The following is a 21588-nucleotide window of genomic DNA, read 5'->3' on the forward strand; positions in this document are numbered from 1 at the left end:
CGGACGTTTCTGGAGACCGCGATTAACGTGGCTGGAGGTACGTTCGGATGCGTTTAGTTTTTTTCGAGCGAATGCTTTGGGGCGGTGTGGCTCCGCTCCTTCTCTTCGTGCTCGCCGGCCGACGGTTCGCCTTTGAGTGGAGGGCTTTTCCGATGCAACCAGTTTGTCCGCTTAGCTCACAGCGTTGTGTCGGCGGAGCGGAGGCCCCGGAGGAGGAGGAGGAGCCGGCCGCGGGGACGACGACCGGGATCGAGTCTGGGGAACAGCGGTTCCAGATATCAGGTAAGACGAAAAACAGAATCTGAAAAATAAGGGCGAGAACGCGGCGGGATCCGAAAACGCGGTCGAAATCAAAGACGAAGGCTTTTGCTTTTTTTTTTTTTTTCGGACGGCTTTTGCAAACCGTCGCTCGGGTTAGGGAAGGAGGAGGAGGAAGAGGAGGGTGGCCGGGTCGGCCGATCCGGCGGCTTTTCGCACGAGATCAGCGCAGGCGCGAACGGCGCGTGATCCCAAGAGGCCCCTGAGACGCGAAAAAGCACGCACAGTGGCCTCTCGCGGATCCGCAAAAACAAAAAACGCTCGAATACGTCCCTCCCGGGACGGATCTCGCGGGAACTTGACAATATGATTGACAGAATCGTAGAAATGCTGGATTAAGATGATCTAGGAAGTCGAATCGAGATTGTGATCTTTTAATGATTAATCATGCAGCAATAATTTGTGCATCTTCTTACTTTCATGTGCAGCCATGCTGCCGCTGTAGATGGTGTATTCTGGGAAATTGTCTTACCTCTTGGTTTCGAGTGTGGTCCTGAAAAATCTCTGTTTCAAGGGGTACCTTGCCCTTCCCCTTAGCCTATGCCTTCAAGCTAGAGAACTGGGACACCTGTACCCCTTCACATGAATGCACAAAACGAGGGGTATAGGGAAGGGCTAAGGGGTAGAATTGGGATTAGGCCTAATCCTACATAAAACCTAAACCCAACTTCTACCTTACTATTAATAAACAACTAATTTAGTGTTTATTAAGTGTTAGTTAATAGTTTGTTAATACAGTGAATTGTGATCAAGCTAAAGTGTTGCCCAAAGTTTGTTTGGAATTTGTTTCAAGAGTTAGAGCAAACATTACAATAAATTAATAACCAAATAGAACTTTTATATGTAAAAAAAATGTTGGTAAAGTTAAACAAAATGTTTTTTGAGTTGAATCTTTTTAACAGTTGATCTGAACTCAACTGAACTTATTCAGAACTGAATCTGAAGACTTTCGAAGAAGAAGAAGAAAAAAAAACCTTGCCACATAAAGCTCTATGGATACAGAGACCTTGAATTGCAGCATACAAGAGATCTGGTGCTTATAGGACTCCTGCTTTTCATTCTTGAAAGCTTCAGCGCCTATTCAGTGGGATTTCTCCATTGTGTAAAGTTTGAATTTCATACAATTAAAGAATTCTTTGATTTATTTTTGAACAAACTATCTTTTAAATACGTTTTTTGCCTGCTTTATCAAGCTTTGTTGCTGTTCCTGAGTTCTCTGCTGCTCGTCCGCTGCATTTGTATCTCGGTTATCTGTCCTCAGTGTGTCTTTGTCCTTCTCTATTCTTCGCCTCATCTTTTGCCTCTTTGTATGTGCTCATGTTGTTCCTTGGTGTCTCTGTAAGCTTAGAACACTGGGAAGAGCTCGCTGTCTGTAGCACACTGCTCTTATTGTGAATATTCCCCTGGTATCGTGCCAAACCCATAGAAACCTAATCGCTCTAGCAGAGAGCCCACTACTGAAGGACTGTGGGTAGGGAGGCAGTTAAGTGATTATCCGAACGCTGTGGAGACTGTGCGCCGCAAAGCCTTGTTTGATTGGCCAGAGAGGCGTTTTGGATTTCATTGCTTTTTTCCAGATTCAAATTTTATTTTAGACGCTGGTATAGAGCAGTCTTGGCACCTCCGTGCTGTTTCGTAACGACTGCTAAAGGCATTTCCCGCACACTATAACAGTTCTTAGTCTCCACGACATCATCCACTTTTCATCTCTCATATAATGGCAAAAAGATGGCCTTCGTTCTTTGAAAAGAAAACAAGAATTTATTCAGTTATATCAGGGTAAATGTGATTAATTTGTTTCACAATGTCCACAGAGTCTGGCTCATATTAGGTCTTTCTTGTATGTCTGCTGTATGAACAGCAAAAGACATATGAGTTAAGGGATTCTATAAAAGGAATGTGCTAAACATATTGTAAAGTATTAGTTATTTTTTCAATGTACATATAGTGTAAATCTATAACTAAAGTTTTTGTTTTTAAATATATTGTATCTATTTCTTTTATAGTTCATAATTGTTCTTATATTATTCCATTAAAGTTGACTAGTAAACCTCCAACACATGTGTGCAGGTGGAAGATAGTTTACTACATGAGAGTCGTAGTAAACTAATAAGTTACGCAAAAAAAAAACAAAAAAAAACATTGATTTTACTACACACTAGAAGAGAAAAGTGCATTGCGATTGCATGTTTTTACCACGATTTCTCACTGCTTTTTATTTAAAAGAAAAACTGATCTCGGCAGAAATGCCGTCCATGTGAATGTAAGTGGAATAGGAATAAAAGTTGTCGGGTGCTTCACACACAAAATGGAGCCGGATGTATGTCAGGACACATATTTACGATTTCCCAAATATGTAGCTCTGGGCATGTACAGTATGCCAATGAGCCATTGTTAAAAAAGCATGATTTTAGTATATGATTAATTGCCCAGCCCTATATATATATATATATGTATATATATATATATATATATATATATATATATATATATATATATATATATATATATATATATATATATATATATATATATATATATATATATATATATATATATATATATATATAAATATATATATATATATAATTGCCCTATATACAATATTAGCATATTTCAGTCCCCACATTTTTGGCTGTATTAGACTCTGGTCAAATACATGCAGACTGTGAAGAATCATTCAATTGCTTTTCAGACTAAACTGGCTGCATTGTATGCTTGTTATTTCTTACAACAAGGACGTACAATAAAATAGACTATTTTGTTGTAACTCATTAAATTCACAACCAGGCCAAGAATTATGGTAACTGGTTGCTTTGATGCCGTTCAAATTAGTGGGCCCAAACATAATTTGGCTCTTAATGGAACCAAATTTGTTTATATACAGTTGAAGTCAGATTTATTAACCCCCCTGAAATATTCGCCCCCCTTATTTATTTTTTTCTTCAATTTCTTTTAAACGGAGAGAAGACTTTTTCAGCACATTTCGAAACATAATAGTTTTCATAACTCATCTCTAATAACTGATTTATTTTATCTTTGCCATGATGACAGTAAAGAATATTTGAGTAGATGTTTTTCAAGACACTTCTATACAGCTTAAAGTGACATTTAAAGGCTTAACTAGGTTAATTAGGTTAACTAGACTGGATAGGGTCATTAGGCAAGTTACTGTATACCGATGGTTTGTTCTGTAGGTTATCAAAAAAAAAAAATGCTTAAAGGGGCTAATAATATTGTCCTTAAAATGGTGTTTAAAAAATGAAAAACTGCTTTTATTCTAGCCAAAATAATACAAATAAGACTTTCTCTAGAAGAAAAAATATTATCAGACATACTGTAAAAAATTCCTTGCTCTGTTAAACATGATTTGGGAAATATTTAAAAAAGAAAAAAATTCCAAGAGGGGCTAATAATTCGGACTTCAAGTGTATGTATATATATATATATATATATATATATATATATATATATATATATATATATATATATATATATATATATATATATATATATATATATATATATATACAACAGCTCTGTCTGGTTCTCGAATCTTATTGGCTGATAGCAGTGTGAGATCAGAACTTCTACAGTATCCTCACCATTCTGTATTACACTGCCCACATAGAGTGACAGCAGATCAATAAACTCACTACAGTTGGACAAATATTGCAGCTGTTGGACAACATAATGCACTTTTAAGTTATTTTAGGCGAGAATGTCGTTTAGATTGCAACTCTGCAGTTTATTTATGAGAATAGTTGCCTTTGTTAAATATTTATAATTTCCGAGATACAGTACCATCCACAAGATGCCGACAGAGACCGCATAATAAGCCCTTAGAGGAGGAAAAACCAAGCGTAATTTTAAACTACAGCTGATCAAATCATTTTAAAACTGGTAAATGACTTTCTAAATCGATCTCTCTCTTTTGTATGTTGTAGTGCTGTATTTATACGACAGTAATTGTAGCGTGTTGAGTGTGAAATGGGACTCACATATTAGGAATGTGTTTATTTTGTGTTGGCCACTCTTTGTATAACCCTGAGTTACTTTCTGGTTGGTCATCTGTTTCTAATGAGTCTCCTGTTTTCGTTACTGCAGACTGGTTCAGTAAACAGGAATGAAGAAGAAATGCCCGCAATTGTTTAGCATCATCACAAACACAACAGTAATCTGGTAGCTTTTGCGCTGCTTTAGTTTTTTTGGTGTTAATTATTGTGATCTCCTGATTGCAACAGAGAAATACTGGAAAATGTCTCTAGACTGATGGCATTTCATGCCGTTCAACTTTATATTCTTAAAATGTCATCAAATCACCTGTTTTGTCATCGCTTAAGACATTATGCTAGAGAATCATTCAAATATTAGCTCTGAAATGACGTTGGTGAGTTAGCATCTGGTATAGATTCTGCTATGAGCTGCAGATGTGAATGAATGGTGGAAAAAAGTAGTTCCTTTAACAAACGGATTTCGAGACTCTCCGTGTTTGATTTTTTTTTATATACACACGATTATACTGTCAAACTATTGTGTAAACGCAATATCACACTCATAGTGTGGCTATATATACATGGCTGTATATCGGCACTTGTGGGGGCCACAAAGGCAACACACGCCTCCCACCAGTGCCGATATACAGCCATATCGTACTGCTATGAGTGTGATTTTTGCGTTTACACAACAGTTCGACCGTGTAATCGTGTGTATAAAAAAGAAAATCAAACACGGAGAGTCTCAAAAGCCGTTTGTTAGAGGAACTACTTTCTGATAAAGCTCATATATTTGGTTTAGTTTCCCAACTAAAAGCAGAGCGCGGATCCAATTGGGTAGTGTAGTGTTAGGCTGTAAACACACTTGGACAGTCTTTAGTGATTGCAAACAGATGGGATGGAATTTGGATATGGTCAAGTGATCTGATATGTGGATTCAGTCTTTCTGTGTTAAGCTGCCATAGAAAGAGCTTTGTTCAGTTTATTTACTGACTCAAGACAGCGTACAGTTCTTTCAATTTCACTCCATACAATCATAAAATGTTTTGCAATTGAGTGAAGCCATCATAAACCACTGAGGTTTGAATCACATCAAACAAATCTCAGGCCAGAACCGGCTGGTTTTGCTTTTAGAGAAAAAGGTCCCTTTTTTATTTCAACTTCTTGTTTGTTGCTCTTGTTCTGCATATAGACTGAGACTGAGGCTGATTGTTGCGCTGCCACATTTCAGAGGTTGTATAAAAATTGTAATAGAGGAAATTTCCAAGAGCGTCTTGCAAAAGGCAGCGTTTTTGAATATTTTGACCAGGCCTTCCATGGACACTGCACAATCTCACATTGTGCTGGAAATGTCAGCGTGAGCATGATACACATCCCTCACTGAAATGACGGTAAATATCCATCGAGACTCCCTCATGCTGGCTGCCGTCTTGTCTCCGTTTCTTGTCTCCCACTGTGCCGATGACTTATTGAGTATATTATCTACTTCTTTAGAAGGAGATTCGACTGGTGGACAATAAAACGGATAAAGAATTAGCCATATCTAGAGACTTGAATATCATACCTGGTGGTGGGCTTATAAAAATCTAACCAAGAGCTTGTAAAAGTGTTTAAATGAGCCTCAGAGGTGAACGGATCAACACCCTGCAAGCTGAAAACAGCTAAAGAACTGCAGGCAACTGACTCCGGGAGCTCCTGATATGATCTCAGATACTGGAGCGACACAGATCAAAGGTCAAGGGTTATCGCCGCTTCACTGTGATGAAGAGTTATCTTTAACGGATTGAGCTCACAGAGAACATGACAGCATTCCGACAGAGAACAGTTACCATTTAATCCGTAAAACATCACTTAAACAATTTAGAGATTTACAGTTTGAAAACCCTTTTGGAGTCAATATCACTAAAGGAGGTACAGTATATAATAATAAAATTTAAACTGTTTTTGTTGATTTCTGCCTAGAGTTCTATTTGATAGATCCTTTCAAAGAAAAAGAAGAAAGAAAAACATTAACACATATAAAAGGCCCAAGCAAAACTATATTTATTGCGGCGTGACAATTTTTTATTTTGTATTTTTATTGTAATTTCTATCAGTGGCTATTCAAAAACTAATTTTATTTAAAAAACAATGTTTACTTTAGAAACACTTGTATATATATTTTTTTTATTTTATTTTTTATTTTATTTTATTTTATTTTATTTTATTTTATTTTATTTTATTTTATTTTATTTTATTTTATTTATTTTCTGCGCATTTCCTTTATTTATCTGAGGTCACCAAAGCGGAATGAACCACCAACTTATCCTGCATATGTTTTATGCAGTGGATGCCCTTCCAGCTGCAACCCATCACTGGGAAACATCCATACGCACTCATACAGTACAAACAATTTAGTTTATCCTATTCACTTATACCATGTTTTTGGAAGGAAACCCATACAAAAACAGGGAGAACATCCAAACTCCACACAGAAATGCCAACTGACTCAGCTGGGCCTCGAACCAGCAAACTTCTTGCTGTGAGGCAGTTGTGTTACCCACTGCGCCACCGTGCTGCCCTCTATTATATTATATTATATTATATTATATTATATTATATTATATTATATTATATTATATTATATTATATTTTTTATTTATTTATATTAACATTTAAATGTATATATGTATATAAATAGATTTTTTCATAAATGTATATAAAATGATTATTTTTATGTTTATTTATTACACAAATATATTTAAGCTTACAAAAGAGCTTGCTATAAACGTTTGTGTAAGGTTCGTTCATGGAACGACTTTGTGGAATTTTATAGCTGTTATGTTTGAGAAAATATTTTGCTTCTATCATTACTACTACTATCAGAATCAGAAAGAGCTTTATTGCCAGGTATGTTCGCACATACGAGGAATTTGTTTACATGACAGAGCTTCTACAGTGCAACAGAATTACAGAGACAGGGCCAGAAAAAACAGATAACAAATATATAAAAAAGCAGTAAGTAGTGAATGCAATTATACAAATAGATAAGTGTATGTATAGCTATATTACTATGTACAATGTTATATGTGCAGCTGTTATGTGCAAACTGGCATGTATTGTGTAAGTGTGTTGTTAAATAAGTGTATATGTGTATAAAAGTTTATGACAACTGATGTTGGATCTACTATTATTATTATCAAGTGTTCATGAGATGGATTGCCTGAGGGAACAAAACTACTAATACTATTACTAATTATAGTAATGTATTAGCATTAAACCTAAGACAAACTTTTAAAAATATAGTTACAGTTATGTAAATAAACTTTGAACCATGTGAAATTTACAAAAATTCAATCCATTGGAAAAGCAAAGTGTCAAGAGGCATGACAATGCAAGAAACATGGAACAGAATGGCAGAAGAATAGAGGAGAATTAAAGAGGAAGGAAAATAAGGCCTGTCATGTGAGGAAAACTAAACAGAGGAAGATGGAGAAAAAGAAGGAGAGAGAGAGGACAGGATATTGAGAAAGGATGAAAAATATTGATGCAGACTTAAATAAGCAGTCTCTCTACCCCGCGTCAAGTCTCTCTCTTTCTCTCTCATACACACACACACACACACACACACACACACACACACACACACACACACACACACACACACACACAGATACACCAAAACACACACACGTCTGCTTAATGGGTCTCTATTGATTATTCACTCCCTGTCCACACTCATAGACCTTCAATCGCACCCTGTCAGGACTCTCAGGAGACCACTTTACCTGAAACCTGAGATATGGCCTGTGTTTGTATGTTTGGCATGATTATATTTAAGCATCAGAAAACTGGGCTTTGCTTTAACCTTTTAAAGCTTATGTAAGTAATCTTCTGGAGTGTTATAAAGATCTCATTGATTTGCATAAAAGCTGTCAGAATTTGCAGAAATCTGCAACTGGTGTTTTTCTTTTTTGAGTAATTCTACAGTCAAGCCCAAAATTATTCACACCCCAGGGGTATTGATTAATTTAGTCAATACGAATAATATAGTCCATAAATTGACTGTATGAGTAGTTTATTCATTACTTTCCTGAAACTAATACATGATTATCTAAAACAGGTGATTATCAATATTTCAGGCATAGAAAACTTTAAAATATGGCCATCCTTGTGCGAGGGATCCCATGTTCAACTCCAAAAAAAGTCATCTATACTCTAGGGTTTCTTGTGTAGAGACACAAATTGTAAATGTTTAGTTTCTATTAGGGATGCAACAATACAGTTAGCCCACGGTTCAACACATACCTCGTTTTTTTTTTTTGTTTTTTTTTTTTACACGGTTTTTGGTTCGGTTTGGTTCTCATGGCTTTACACGTTTGATTCTATAGGCAATAGGAACAGTAAAAGGTTTAGGAGAAAAGAATAAAAACGATTTATTGCGATACTCATTTTGTTTTACGTAAGAGCCAAGAATAGTACACTAGTTCCTAGTGTATTGTATAAAAAAATCTCACAGCTGCTGGTAGCCCATGTACAAACTGGAGATAACACATAAAATCCTACACTTTGAAAATACATAAATGCACTGGTTGTTGTTAACATTGTTGCTATTGTAGTAATAATAATAATATTGAACAATTTTTGAACAATTTTTTTTGGTAACACTTATTTTGATGGTCTGTTTGAGAGACTGTCTGCTTAATATCTGTTGATAGTGCTTCTTTAACTGACATTTAAATGATTATAAGAAACTTTGCAAGTACATGTCAACTTACACTAAACCCAACCTAACAGTCTACTTATAATCTACTGAGAATTAGTTGCCATGTAGATGCAATGTAACTTAAAGTCAACAAACGAGCCCTCAAAACTGTAACCATCTATTATTTTATCATTTTGTTTGAATTGTTTAAAAAAATATGTAGATTATATTTATCCATTTTTTTATTGTTTTATACTAATGTGTGTTTATTTCTATTTAAAAATGTTGCTTATTTAAAATGTTTGATTATTTATTCTATTCTAATATTAATTTAAATGAATATAATTATTATGTACTTTTTAATGTAAATTTTTCCACAGTCCCCTTAGCCCTCCCTTGCAGATGACTGGACATTTTTAAAAACCTTATTTAAAGAATCTGGCAGTCACTAAAGAATAATTATATCATCATCAAAAACACTGGCAACAACCCTAGTTGTTATTATCATTGTTGCAAAAATAACAAATAAGAAGTTTAAATAATTGTTTGTGTAGCATACAGTATTTTTACCTCAAAATGTGTACAGCTGAGTTTTCATTGTGTGTTGTTCAGTTTCATTTTGCTATATGAATGAAATGAAGACACAGAAGAGAGAATGAACTCAAAAGTAGAGGTTATTTACTTGTTTATGTATTATAATATATATCATATCATTTGATCTGGATCCAGGTTTTCAAAAACACTGTGAATGGAATAAAATGACTTATGAGACCTAAAATGGACCCAAACATAAGCCAGGTTTTTGGCCAGTCTCATTATTTGGTCTACTCATTTGATTCTTTCAAAAATGACTGATGTGAAAAGGTGCTTTTTGAAGATTGTTTAATTTATGAATACACACACACACAAACGCGCACACACACACACACACACACTTAGTTCATCTTTTAGATAAGCAACATCTCATCTTCCCACAGTGGCTTGTGCGGGCCGGTCTCAGCTCGTGCTGAGTTGATGAATTATCCCGGCCACATTAAGCTGCGCTTGTTATTGTTTGGTCCTGATTTATCGAGGGTTTTGGACCCAGGTCAACTCCAATCCCTCCTTCCTCACCCCCCTCCGTCTCCTCCCTTTGTCTCTCATCTGCTTTTCTGTTTGGATTGAAAGACATTTGATTGATGACCCCGAGACCCAGAGGTCTGTCTGAAGATCGTCAGTAAATAAAAACACATGTGCCTGAGACAGGTCTCACATAGGGACAGAGAGCGCTATCTTCATTTTTCCTGCTGTCGCGTCACATGTGATCTGCTTTTGTTACTTTAGTCTTTAATGCAAGAGTTAACACTGTTCTTCACTTCAGGCAAAGCACAGGCCGGTGGCGGGAAGAGTACACAGCACACTGTTCATTCTTCTAGAAGTGTGTTTACCCCTGCACATTTACATACAATCATGTTTGTTCAATCCTTTTTTTGTGATGGGTTTTATAAAACACAAAGAGAACTTTTCCCAACATGGCTTCCAACTACAGTTAATGAACACTAGTGGGAATAAAACAAAGAAATGTATTTTGCCATCAAGTAATTTGTTCAATGTAAATCATTGCAGGCAAGTCAACTACATGTGTGGACATAAATTCTAACTGAATGTTGTCTCGCAAGACCATAGCGCTACATAAATTAACATACACTGCAAAAATGCTTTTCTTTTTGTCTTGCTTCTTGTCAAAACATCCAACAATTCTTCAAGAAAGATACATTTTTTACACTGGAAACCCTGCTGTTGTCATTACTAAAGATATTAAGTTAATTTAACGTGACATTACTTGGAATACCAAGTTTTGTTATCAAACTTAAACAGGTGTGTTTAATTTACTCATTATGCTGCAAAAAACCTTTAATTAATATTTTAAGTTCTCTGAATTTTTTTTTTTTTTACAATCCACAAATTTCAGAACTCTGGTGTCAATTTTTAAAACTCTATAGACACAAAATTCACACCCATTGCCAAAAATGGCAAGTTTTTGCAAAACGCTTAACTCTTTTTTTTAAAATGCTTGAATACAATACACTCAAGTCAAAGATATTTTGTTCATTGAACTGAGATCACCTTTTCAATAGAATACAAATAAACATCTAATTAATCCCATTTCAAAATGCAACTCAAACATTACATTTGAAATAAATGCGTATTCATTTACTTAACATGATGTTATTATAAACTTATACAAGCACTCAAAATGACAAATAACTGCTGCAATACTATTGATGCATAGAAAACGATGTACAATATTACATGTTTAGATGATGAAAGTTTCAGAATAGATCAAATGACATCATTTACCACAGAAGATGACCCAACTGCAGTACATTATATATAGATTTCACCCTTAGTCCAATTTTATTGTTTCTTTGTTCCATGTACCACTTTTACAGACAAAGTTTTCATATTTGACATTACTGTACTGTATGTATGAAAGCCCAATCACTTTCTTTCTAAGATTTAAATAATGAAAACACCACTGTGATTTATATTTGAACCTGATGGACCCGACTGATGGTAACACCAAAATAGAAATCAGATATATAGAAATATATGCAAATTACACATGTGACATAATAGTTCATATACATTTTACATATATAAAATGCCATACTGTACATGTCAAAATATTGCAAGTTTAAATATATGTTATATTATGTTATATAAATATATTATTTATTATGTTATATATTTTACCTTTACAAATATATTACCTATAATTTGTATAGGTGTCCATATGGCTGTATATGAACACACACGCGCACACACACACACACACACACACACACACACACACACACACACACAAATATGTTGAGAATATATTTTATTTTGGAGAATTACAGTTATTAATAGCTTAGTCCTTATTAATGAGTTTTTAAAATGCATCATTTACAGAATGAGACGAATGTGCAATAACTAAAATATTTTTATACTTTATATCTTTACAGCACGTGCGTCAAAGATGTAGTCGTGGATGTAAGCCTGCTAACTGATCAAATGACAGAATAAAACTTAGTTTATATATGATCAAATAATAATAATTAAAAGCCAGGGTGCTGGTCCACAGAGGGCTCTTATTTTGAGGGCTACATCACGAGCTCGGATTTGGTTGACCAATCAGAGTAAAATGGGTGTTTCAGCACCGCCTACATGTTTATAATGCATTTTGAAGTCATTTATCCATTTTCATACCATAAAAAAAAAATTGAACCAAAATTTATTTTTTTTTCCGATTTTTGTGAGCACACAAAAAACTGAAAAATGGCCGTTTTCTTCATTTTCCTTTTTTTTTTTTTGAAAACGGAAATGGATTGGACAAAAGATACCCTGATTGTCCTGAGGACGAGTATCTGTCTGTGAACAATATAGTACTGCGAGCCACTGTTAAACATTTTGGTTGGTTTGTGTTTTCATCATTATGTCAAGAAGCATTTATTGTTTGAGGAAAAAGCATCTAAAAGCATCTGATTGTATTCATTAGCTAAACTCTCCACTGAGAAACATCCTGCGCAAGACATGCTTCAGGTTGAGCTGCTTCTTCCAAAGTTGCCTCATTAGACTTGAATTGATTCCATCATTAAAGTCAATCAAAGTGTAAAATCTCTGAGGAAGTTTTCAGAGATGAAATTCAGATGTAGTGTACTTTGGTGCGCAAGTAAGCAAGATCATGAAATTGGTTATGACAGAAGTTTACATCCCCTTTTGAAAACTCTGCAATGCTTACATAATTCAATTCAATTCAGCTTTATTTGTATAGCGCTTTTACAATGTAGATTGTGTCAAAGCAGCTTCACATAAATGGTCATAGTAACTGGAACAGTGTGGTTCAGGTTTTAGTGTTTAAGTTCAGTTCAGTTCAGTTTAGCTCAGTTCAGTGTGATTTAATCATTACTGAGAGTTCAAACACTGAAGAGCAAATTCAACGATGCGTAGCTCTACCAATCCTGAACCATGCGAGGCAGTGGCGACAGCGGAGAGGGAAAAAAAAACTTCACCTGATGGGAGTGAAGAAAAAAAACCTTGAGGGAACCAGACTCAGAACCTTCTGGAACCCTACTTTGGTCAATGTAAATAAACCCGTGTATTGTCTTTTTTGGTCGTTATACTAGAACAGCCAATGCATTTTGCACCAGACTTTAAAACAGCAGATCTTTCAATAGAAGCTTAGCTTTTCATTTCCAACATCTGAGTCATCTCTGGAAGGCAAAGAACTAATGGTCTGGAAGCTGGTCATTTTATTAAAGTCACTTTCTTCAACATTATGAAAAGGCATCTAATCGTCATAAATCCCACACACATGAGAGCGTTAGCCTGTGTGTATCCACTCCTCTGTTATGCGGCTTTCCAGTGTATGATTTTATTGCTTAGTGGTTGCGCTTGCATATTTCATGAAACTTCATGTTCTCATTAAGATTCATATTAGGATCTCTGCCTTTGGTGTCTTGGCAAAGCTGTTCAGTTTGATACATTGTTGGGAAGCCTTCTAAAAGTCTGAGAAAGAGTGCAGACTTCTGCAAAGGTTTCTATTTGATGTACTTTTGAGTGGCTGTACACTAAAAAAAAGCTCTGATGGTAATTTTGCCTAAGAGGTAAAATTGTAAGATTTTTTTTTAGGTGTGGAAAGATTTGAATTATTTAAACCTGAAAACTTTGCACACTTCTCTGAAATTCCCATTGGCCTATAATGCCTTTTACTCGATGAAGCCAATCACAGCCAATTACACTTTTTTTTCATTACATCTCTTAAAGGTGCAGTATGTAAGTTTGACAACCAGTGGTTGAACTAGGCATTGCACCACTGGTTAAAAACACACACGCAAGCAGGTTGCCAGATTGATGACACCAGCAAAGGTTGATTTAAATCGTGTTCTAAATAAAAGCAACAGCACACGATAAAATAAATATCTTCCATATTAAAAAGAGATTTTTGTCCTAACCAACACCTGAAATTTTTATTTTAGAAACGACTTTTATTTCTTGCAGCTGAACAACAGAAAACTGACAGTGATCACTTTAGTTACACCTTTATTTAGTGCTAAATGCCTATAATGTGAGATTGAATGCCATTTTACATGACATTTATTGCCAAACTACTGAAAGCAGAGGCAGATAGTTCACAAATAAACCATTTGAAATTAAACTTTAGAACTGACTCTGTGCAAACCAACACGTATCAGTGATTCAGCATGTACATTTAATAATGTTAAAGATGTTTAATATGTATTAGTTTAATTATAAACCTTACCATTTTGTTGGTTACCGTTTTATTGTGCTTATGAATGGCTTTATTTAAATTTCTGTTGTGTTTCGTTTGGTGCAAACAGCACAATTGCTTATCACTGCATATCTCGTCATTAAGGGTGCTTTTACACCTGCCTTGTTTAGTTCGGTCGCACTAGTGTTTGTTTTCCCTCTTGGTGTTTTTTTTTTTTTTAGGCAGTTATGAATGTAGCATTCGTACCCGAGTGCACACCATAAGCAAACCAAAAAAGCACACCCAGACCTCCTTGAAGAGGTGGTCTCGGTACGCTTTCAAACGAACCCTGGAGCAGTTAATTTGTGGTGAGATTATGATCCAAACTAAAACAGACTCAACCGCAAAAAGAACTGCGCCTTTTTGGACTAATCCAGCTGCCGGAGGCTGATGCGTTGTGCATTATTGAATGTGAAGGAAAAATATTTGTTCACAGCTCTTAAACAACAGAGAGAAAGAGAGAGGGGGAAAACATTACCTGATGGATCATTGGTAATATTTACGGAAGATGAACATGTAGCAGTTTAGCTAAATTAATTCACATCTAACCTCGGCTCAGTTGGCGTTTATGTTTGGAGTTTGCATGTTCTCCCTGCCTTCGCGTGGGTTTCCTCCGGGTGCTCCGGTTTCCCCCACAGTCCAAAGACATGCGGTACAGGTGAATTGGGTAGGCTAAATTGTCCGTAGTGTGTGAATGTGTGTGTGGATGTTTCCCAGAGATGGGTTGCGGCTGGAAGGGCATCCGCTGCGTAAAAACTTGCTGGATAAGTTGGCGGTTCATTCTGCTGTGGCGACCCCGGATTAATAAAGGGACTAAGCCCACAAGAAAATATACATTATTTTAAAATATGATAAACTTGGACAAAAATATAATTTCACGGTATTACGGTATTGTGATTACTGCTCTAAAATTAGTTATTTATAAATTGTCTGTGAAACAAAATGTTATTTTAGGAAACATATATAATATTTCGCACCAATAAACATGTCAGGATAAATTATTAAAATAAATTATTGACTTCTGCTCTCTTCATTACTTTAAAAAACACAGATTTACAGCACATTTAAAAAACACATACAAATAAACCCTTACATATACCTTAGGAACGGTATAACAGAAATGTTTAGCTGTTTTAAAATCTTGACTTTTCCAAACCACGGTAAACCTTGAAAGCGGTTATTGTCCCATACCTAAATGCAAAAAATAAATAAATAAATAACAATCTTCATCAAACACTGAGACACACACAAGTTTTCTCTGCTTTATAATTTTGGTATTTGTTTAAATAATGAATATACATATATTTTTCCCGTATGATTTATTTATTTTAAACACAACAGGGGCTTGGGGAATGAATCAGGGGGCCCCATCTGATGCTGGTGAAAAATACTTGGCAAATACTCCATTGTTTATTTGCGTTTGTGCTTCAGAGAGCAGCAAAAGATTCTATCAATAATGTTTTTCATGCAGCGTTGAGCAGTGCAGCCAATCACAGGCATGTACGATCACAGCCACCAATCAGAGGTGTTCAAGTTATCCACTCACTGCTTGTTTATTTCAGTGTTCAGTTCTTTGTGCTTGCTAATCCTGTCAGTGTAACAAACAAAGTGTATCCAGTGTATAAAGAGATTCAGTGCTGTGAGATTATGATGAATCGAAGTGAGAGAAAGCATTTTAGGGATTATTTGCACACCTGTTAGGCTATACATAATCCATTCTGAAATCATGAAATATTCATCAAAGTTTTAGCTGTGAAATCTATTAACATAATTAATTTTAGAAATGACAATGGATGGGAAGAAAGCATCATAGGATATTTGTCATCCGAAAACAATATAGCTTAGTTGCTATGTTGACTAATAATTAAAGGGATAGTTCATTTAAAAATTAACATTCTGTTGTTAATTACTCCCCCTTAAACACAAATTACAATTTTTTTTTTATAAAATACAAGAGCATTCAGGACCCAAACCTCATAGGAAAGTGACACTTTTTGGTATGTTATTCCCCCTAAACATAACCGTCTATGTAACATTAGAAAATTAAATGAAAACGTGTGAGATCATAAAAAATCTTCAAGGCCAATCACAGTCATATCTGCATAATCAGCAGTGTTTAAGAATGCTTAATACTGCTCAAATGTGTTTAAAATTCCAGTATTGATAGGTACTGAAGTCAATACTTTTAACAAACCTAGCACAAATTGACTTGAATTAGACATCAACTTGTCAAAAATATCATTTAATTACAAATTGAAGTGGGTGTGTGTTGTTTACTGCAAATTAAGTTAATGTGTTTATGGTTTTTGGGAATGATGACATGTCACACGGTCTTATCATTTTGTCATCTGCTGGTTTGGTTTAGATTTTTAAGAAGAGACAGATGGATTTGCACACGCAACTTTTGTCAATGAAAGCATATTATCTTCTAATTTTACCGAAGTTTTTAATAAGTCAATATATTTGTCATTTTAACTAACTAGTCTCAACCCAGTTGGACCTTGGACTGAGTTTTGGGTTGCAGCCTGAGGTGGACACAATTTAGGCATTTGGGTAAAAGTAAAAAAAAAAAAAAAAAGTTCTTGATTTTTAGTTTACTTAAGTTGTAAAATTAGTAATAGTTCTCCCAAAGAATGTAAACTGTGTGATTATTTACTCCCCCTTTACTTGTTTAAAACCTTTATGAGTTTCTTTTTTTTTGGTTGAACACAGAATAAGTTATGTTAATGAAAATTAAAAATCCTAAACCATTGACAGCCATAGTATTTGCTTTTGGACTTACTACTTACTACTTACTTTTTACTATGGAACTCAATAGAGGACAATGGAAGTCAATTGCTACATCAATCTTTTCATTTTACTTGAAAATATTGTGTGTGTGTGTGTGTGTGTGTGTGTGTGTGTGTGTGTGTGTGTGCGTGCGTGCGTGCGTGCGTGCGTGCGTGCGTGCGTGCGTGCGTCCGTGCGTGCGTGTGTGTGTGCAACAGAATAAAGAAACAGTTTGGAACCACGAAATAAGCAAACATGACAAAATTTTTATTTGTTGGTGAACTTTTCCTTAAAAAATAAGCAACTACTGATGAATGTTCATTTGGCAAGAAAGTCAGATAACCAAAAGTTATCAAAACCAACTACTAATAATTCATGATAATTCAAAGAAAAAAAAAAATCACATGTAGAGGGTGAACCCCATAAAGATCAGTTTGTAAAATCAGTGAATACTTCAGTCAATCACTGGAGACTCACTCTGGATGGATTGTTTGAATCGGTTTGGTGACTTGTGAGCAGATGTCACTCCAATTCACAAATAAATTGTTTGTCAATTCAACAGGTTAATTGATAAAATTAACCTTGAATACAATTAAACCAGTATTTTGTGCTCCAGTTTCCCCCACAGTCCAAAAACATGCAGTATAGGCGAATTGGGTAAGCTAATTGTCCATAGTGTATGTCTGTGAATCAGTGCATGGGGTGTTTCCCGGTGATGGCATCTGCTGTGTAAAACATACATGTATGCTGGATAAGTTGGCAGTTCATTCCGCTGTGGTGATCTCTGATTAATAAAGGGACTAAGCTGAAAAGGAAATTAATGAATTTATGATATTTAGTAAAGTAAGTAGTACAGTATATATATATTTTTGGAATGTAATGAAGTAAAAGTTCAAGTTTCCCAAAGAAATACTCTGATATAGTACAGATACTTCATGTATGTACTAAATTACAATAGTGAAGTGTAAATCTTAATTACAATACTTAACTAAAAAGTGTACTTAATTACATGTCCGCCACTGATTACAGCCCATGGGTTGATAACCACTTCTCAAGTGGTTAGTTATGTTTAAATTAGTAGTTTACTTCCAGTTGATGATCACCATTAGCTGTTTCCATCCATAAATGTGAATCAACTTTATGCGCAAAACTTCATTACCGCATAAAAGACGTGCGAATGAAGCACGTTTCAATCCACTGAATCAAGGCGAACACAATTTTCACTTCCTGATTAACTGCTGCCAAATATCAACAGTAAAAATGGAATTTGCTGCAGCAGGAGAATCTGCATCAATCTTTTCTTTATTTAATAAATGACTTGCGACTTAGAAAGCAATCCTGACACCCAGTGAATGCATGGTGGCATTTGAAGGTGTGGGACGTGGAGCACAGATGCTCTTGACTATTCTTGAGGTAATTAATAAAATAATACTGAAATGGTTAAGGTGTTTTAGAATGACCAAAACAACATTTCAGATGTTTTACAGTGTGCTCAGCTTGCTGGTTTGTCTAAAAATAGGTGTACGGAAACATAGCTATTAACTTTCATAGTATTTTTTCCCTAATATAGAAGGCAATGGTGACAATCTTCTTTTGTATTCATCAGTAAAGTAGAAAGAAACTCATACAGGTTTGGATGGAGGGTGAGTGAATGATAACAGAATTTTCATTCTGGAAGTGAGCGACTACCATAATTACATTGCTGTCTTGGAGAAACTGTTACATTTCCAATGGGTTGTCCAAATTGTATATGTGTCTGAGGTATTTTACTCTATATTTAATGTTAGGAAGTCCATCTGTTTAATTGTGTGAGCTTCAGGCCTCTTTCCGCACCACAAGTCTTTGATCACACTGCTTCAGTGTTTTGTGGCTATTACATAACCATCTCCACTGGCTGTCTCTCTCTGTCTCTCTGTGTTGGCAGACTTTCAGGCCATCTACTCTTTTCCAGGCTGGTGTCTCTCTTTCTCTTCACCCCTCTGTCTTTTGTTCCTGTCAATGCCAAATCCTTTGTTTAATCTATCATAGTCATGTTTTTATTTTTACAAATGCAACTTTAGTAAGTTTAGTAAAAAAAAAAAAGTACTCACTCTGGATGTTTTAAACCAGTATTATCTTCTGTGGACGACTAAAGGTGAAGGATGGACTGTAAAACAATATCCATTGATTAACAGGTTCTCATTCATTCATTTTCTTGTCGGCTTATCCCTTTATAAATCCTGGGTCGCCAAAGCGGAATGAACCGGCAACTTATCCAGCAAGTTTTTGATGCCCTTCCAGCCACAACCCATCTCTGGGAAAAGAGTTTGTTTAACTCTATTTATTGCTTTATCCATTATGCTTCAAAGTTATATCATTTCATGATTTTTTAGTTTATAACGAAATAAATCATACTTCTCTAATAGAAGCACAACCACCAGCTGCCCAAAGGCACTGCTGGGACTTGAACCCAGGATCTCCTGTTTACGATACAGGTGCTTTGGACAACTAAGCCACAGTGCCTGATATTACCAGGTTCTGTATTTTGTAATTCACAGGTTTTGTTCTCTGTATTTAAGATTATGAATTGTATTATGCGTCGTTTCTCTCTTCTCTATCGACTTTTGATGTTAAAAATTGCGTTGTTCAATTTATCAAAGTACGTATTATTCTTGTTTTAGTAGTTGAAAAACAATATGCAGCTGAGGGCAAATTATTAGCCCTGTGTAATATTAAATCTTTTTAAAATATCTCTCAAGTGATATTTAACAGATTAGGGACATTTTCACAGTGTTTCCTATGCTATTTTTGTCTGGAGAAAGTATTACTTGTTTTATTTGAGATATATTTTAATAATTTGTATATATTTTTAATTTTTATATTATTTTTTGCAACTATTAAAATAAATAAAAGTTACTTTAAAAAGTCAATAAAAGTCAAACTTTGATGGTAGAAAGATCAAGGTCACATTTAAAAGCATAGACAAATGAAAAGAAAAACAATCATAAAATTTACTGTAGCTATTTTTACAGTGTACATTAACAAAATCAAGCGGTCTTTACAACTTTTGTATTAACCTAATAAGTCCTTATTTATTTTTTAATAAAAAATTATATTTCAAATGAATTAAATGAAGTTTTATAAACAAATTTCGAGAGGATCCTGTGCTTATGATTCACCATGGCTGGTCCCATCGTCATCACTCACTAACCATCCAATCAGATACACCCAAACACATTTAAATAGTCTGCCTTCCTTATTTTAGTCATCCCTGTTTTTTGACACAACCCTCCATCCACCAAACTCCTCCGATTTGTTTCCTTCTCCAATATCAGGGGAGGTCTCGAGACCTACCTGAGCTCAAGACTCCCCTCTCTCTCCCTCCTGACTAAACCAGAGGGAGCCCCGGGCTCGTGGATCCTCTGAGCTCAGGGCTCTCTCTTAGGACAGCATGCCAAACTTTACTAGACCAAGCATCAGCTAAGTGTGAAGTCTTGAAAAAAAAATTTCAATTAAAATATATAGTAAAAATATACAGTATAAATCATTCTAAAACAACACTGGCTATCATGTTGTTGGCTCAGCGTGGTTCTTTGTTTTGATTTGCTCAAGTTTCAACTGCTGTCCACTGTGCTGGAATGACTCTCAGCACGGTTAACCCTTGACCCCTGTGGGTCATCGTCCATTACCACATGAAACATAAATGTCAGCAGCCCTCCTGCTAAAAGCATTTGTCTTCTGGTGGGTCATTGGTCACAGCCCACCTGCCTTCACCAGTTCTCCTTCACATACATTCCCAGATAAATGAATCTGAGCCACTGAATGCCTTCCGATGCCTTTGAACTACAGCAGATGCATTCTTAAAAGGAAAAAAAAGAGCTGCAGATTGGTGTTAATGGTTCACCTGCAGACTAAACAATTGTCAAACAGGTAAACCACCACTTATACAGATTTATTCCAAGAACAAATGCATTTCATTTCAAACATTATACTAACAAATTCAGCTTTAGATTGTACCGTGTTTCCTCTACCATTTATGGCCAGTTTCCACTGGGAGGTACTGTATGGTGCGGGTTGGTATGGGTCATCTTTATCAGGCTTGTGTTTCCACTGCCAAAAATGGTGCGACAGAAAGTTTCAGTCAACGTCATTCTGCTTTGTTTTTTCGTGCTTTGATCTCGCATTTATCCTTTTCTGAAAGAATCAGATGTCATAAGCACTTCAATAATCACATACCTGCTTAAGAAGTTTGTTATTTTAAATATAAACGCACAAGCAAGCGATTGTGAGCTCTCTGGAGAAAGTGAAACCGCTCGCACGTTAAAATGGCCTCGTAAAACAAAAACAGGACACAGCAGATTAGGTTCTTCTTGACTATGTGGGTGTTAATCAAGACAATGACAAGGTTTGTTTGAGCTCAGGTCGACAATGGCTCGTTATTATATGTATATATTATTACTATGTAATCTCTCGGCTGTGTATTTAAAAATGCCACTTCTTTTGTTTTCATTCTCCTGGCTAGTGTATGCGCTAGTGACGTTTCTGTG

At 35.4% G+C, this 21588-nt stretch overlaps 2 protein-coding genes and 1 non-coding gene across 5 annotated transcripts in view; 1 reads left to right on the forward strand and 2 right to left on the reverse strand.

Annotated features, from left to right (window-relative positions):
• get4 (guided entry of tail-anchored proteins factor 4) overlaps window positions 1-21588 on the reverse strand; it is a 707996-nt gene that overhangs the window by 189263 nt on the left and 497145 nt on the right. The window lies entirely within an intron of this gene.
• Window positions 1-21588, forward strand: part of raraa (retinoic acid receptor, alpha a) — a 333795-nt gene that overhangs the window by 67781 nt on the left and 244426 nt on the right. The window lies entirely within an intron of this gene.
• On the reverse strand, window positions 19491-19564 carry trnat-cgu (transfer RNA threonine (anticodon CGU)). Its single transcript has one exon. It is a non-coding gene; the product is annotated as a tRNA-Thr (tRNA).

Source organism: Danio rerio, chromosome 12, assembly GCF_052040795.2.
Source record: "Danio rerio strain M-AB ecotype USA chromosome 12, GRCz13ab, whole genome shotgun sequence".
Lineage (NCBI taxonomy): Eukaryota > Metazoa > Chordata > Actinopteri > Cypriniformes > Danionidae > Danio > Danio rerio.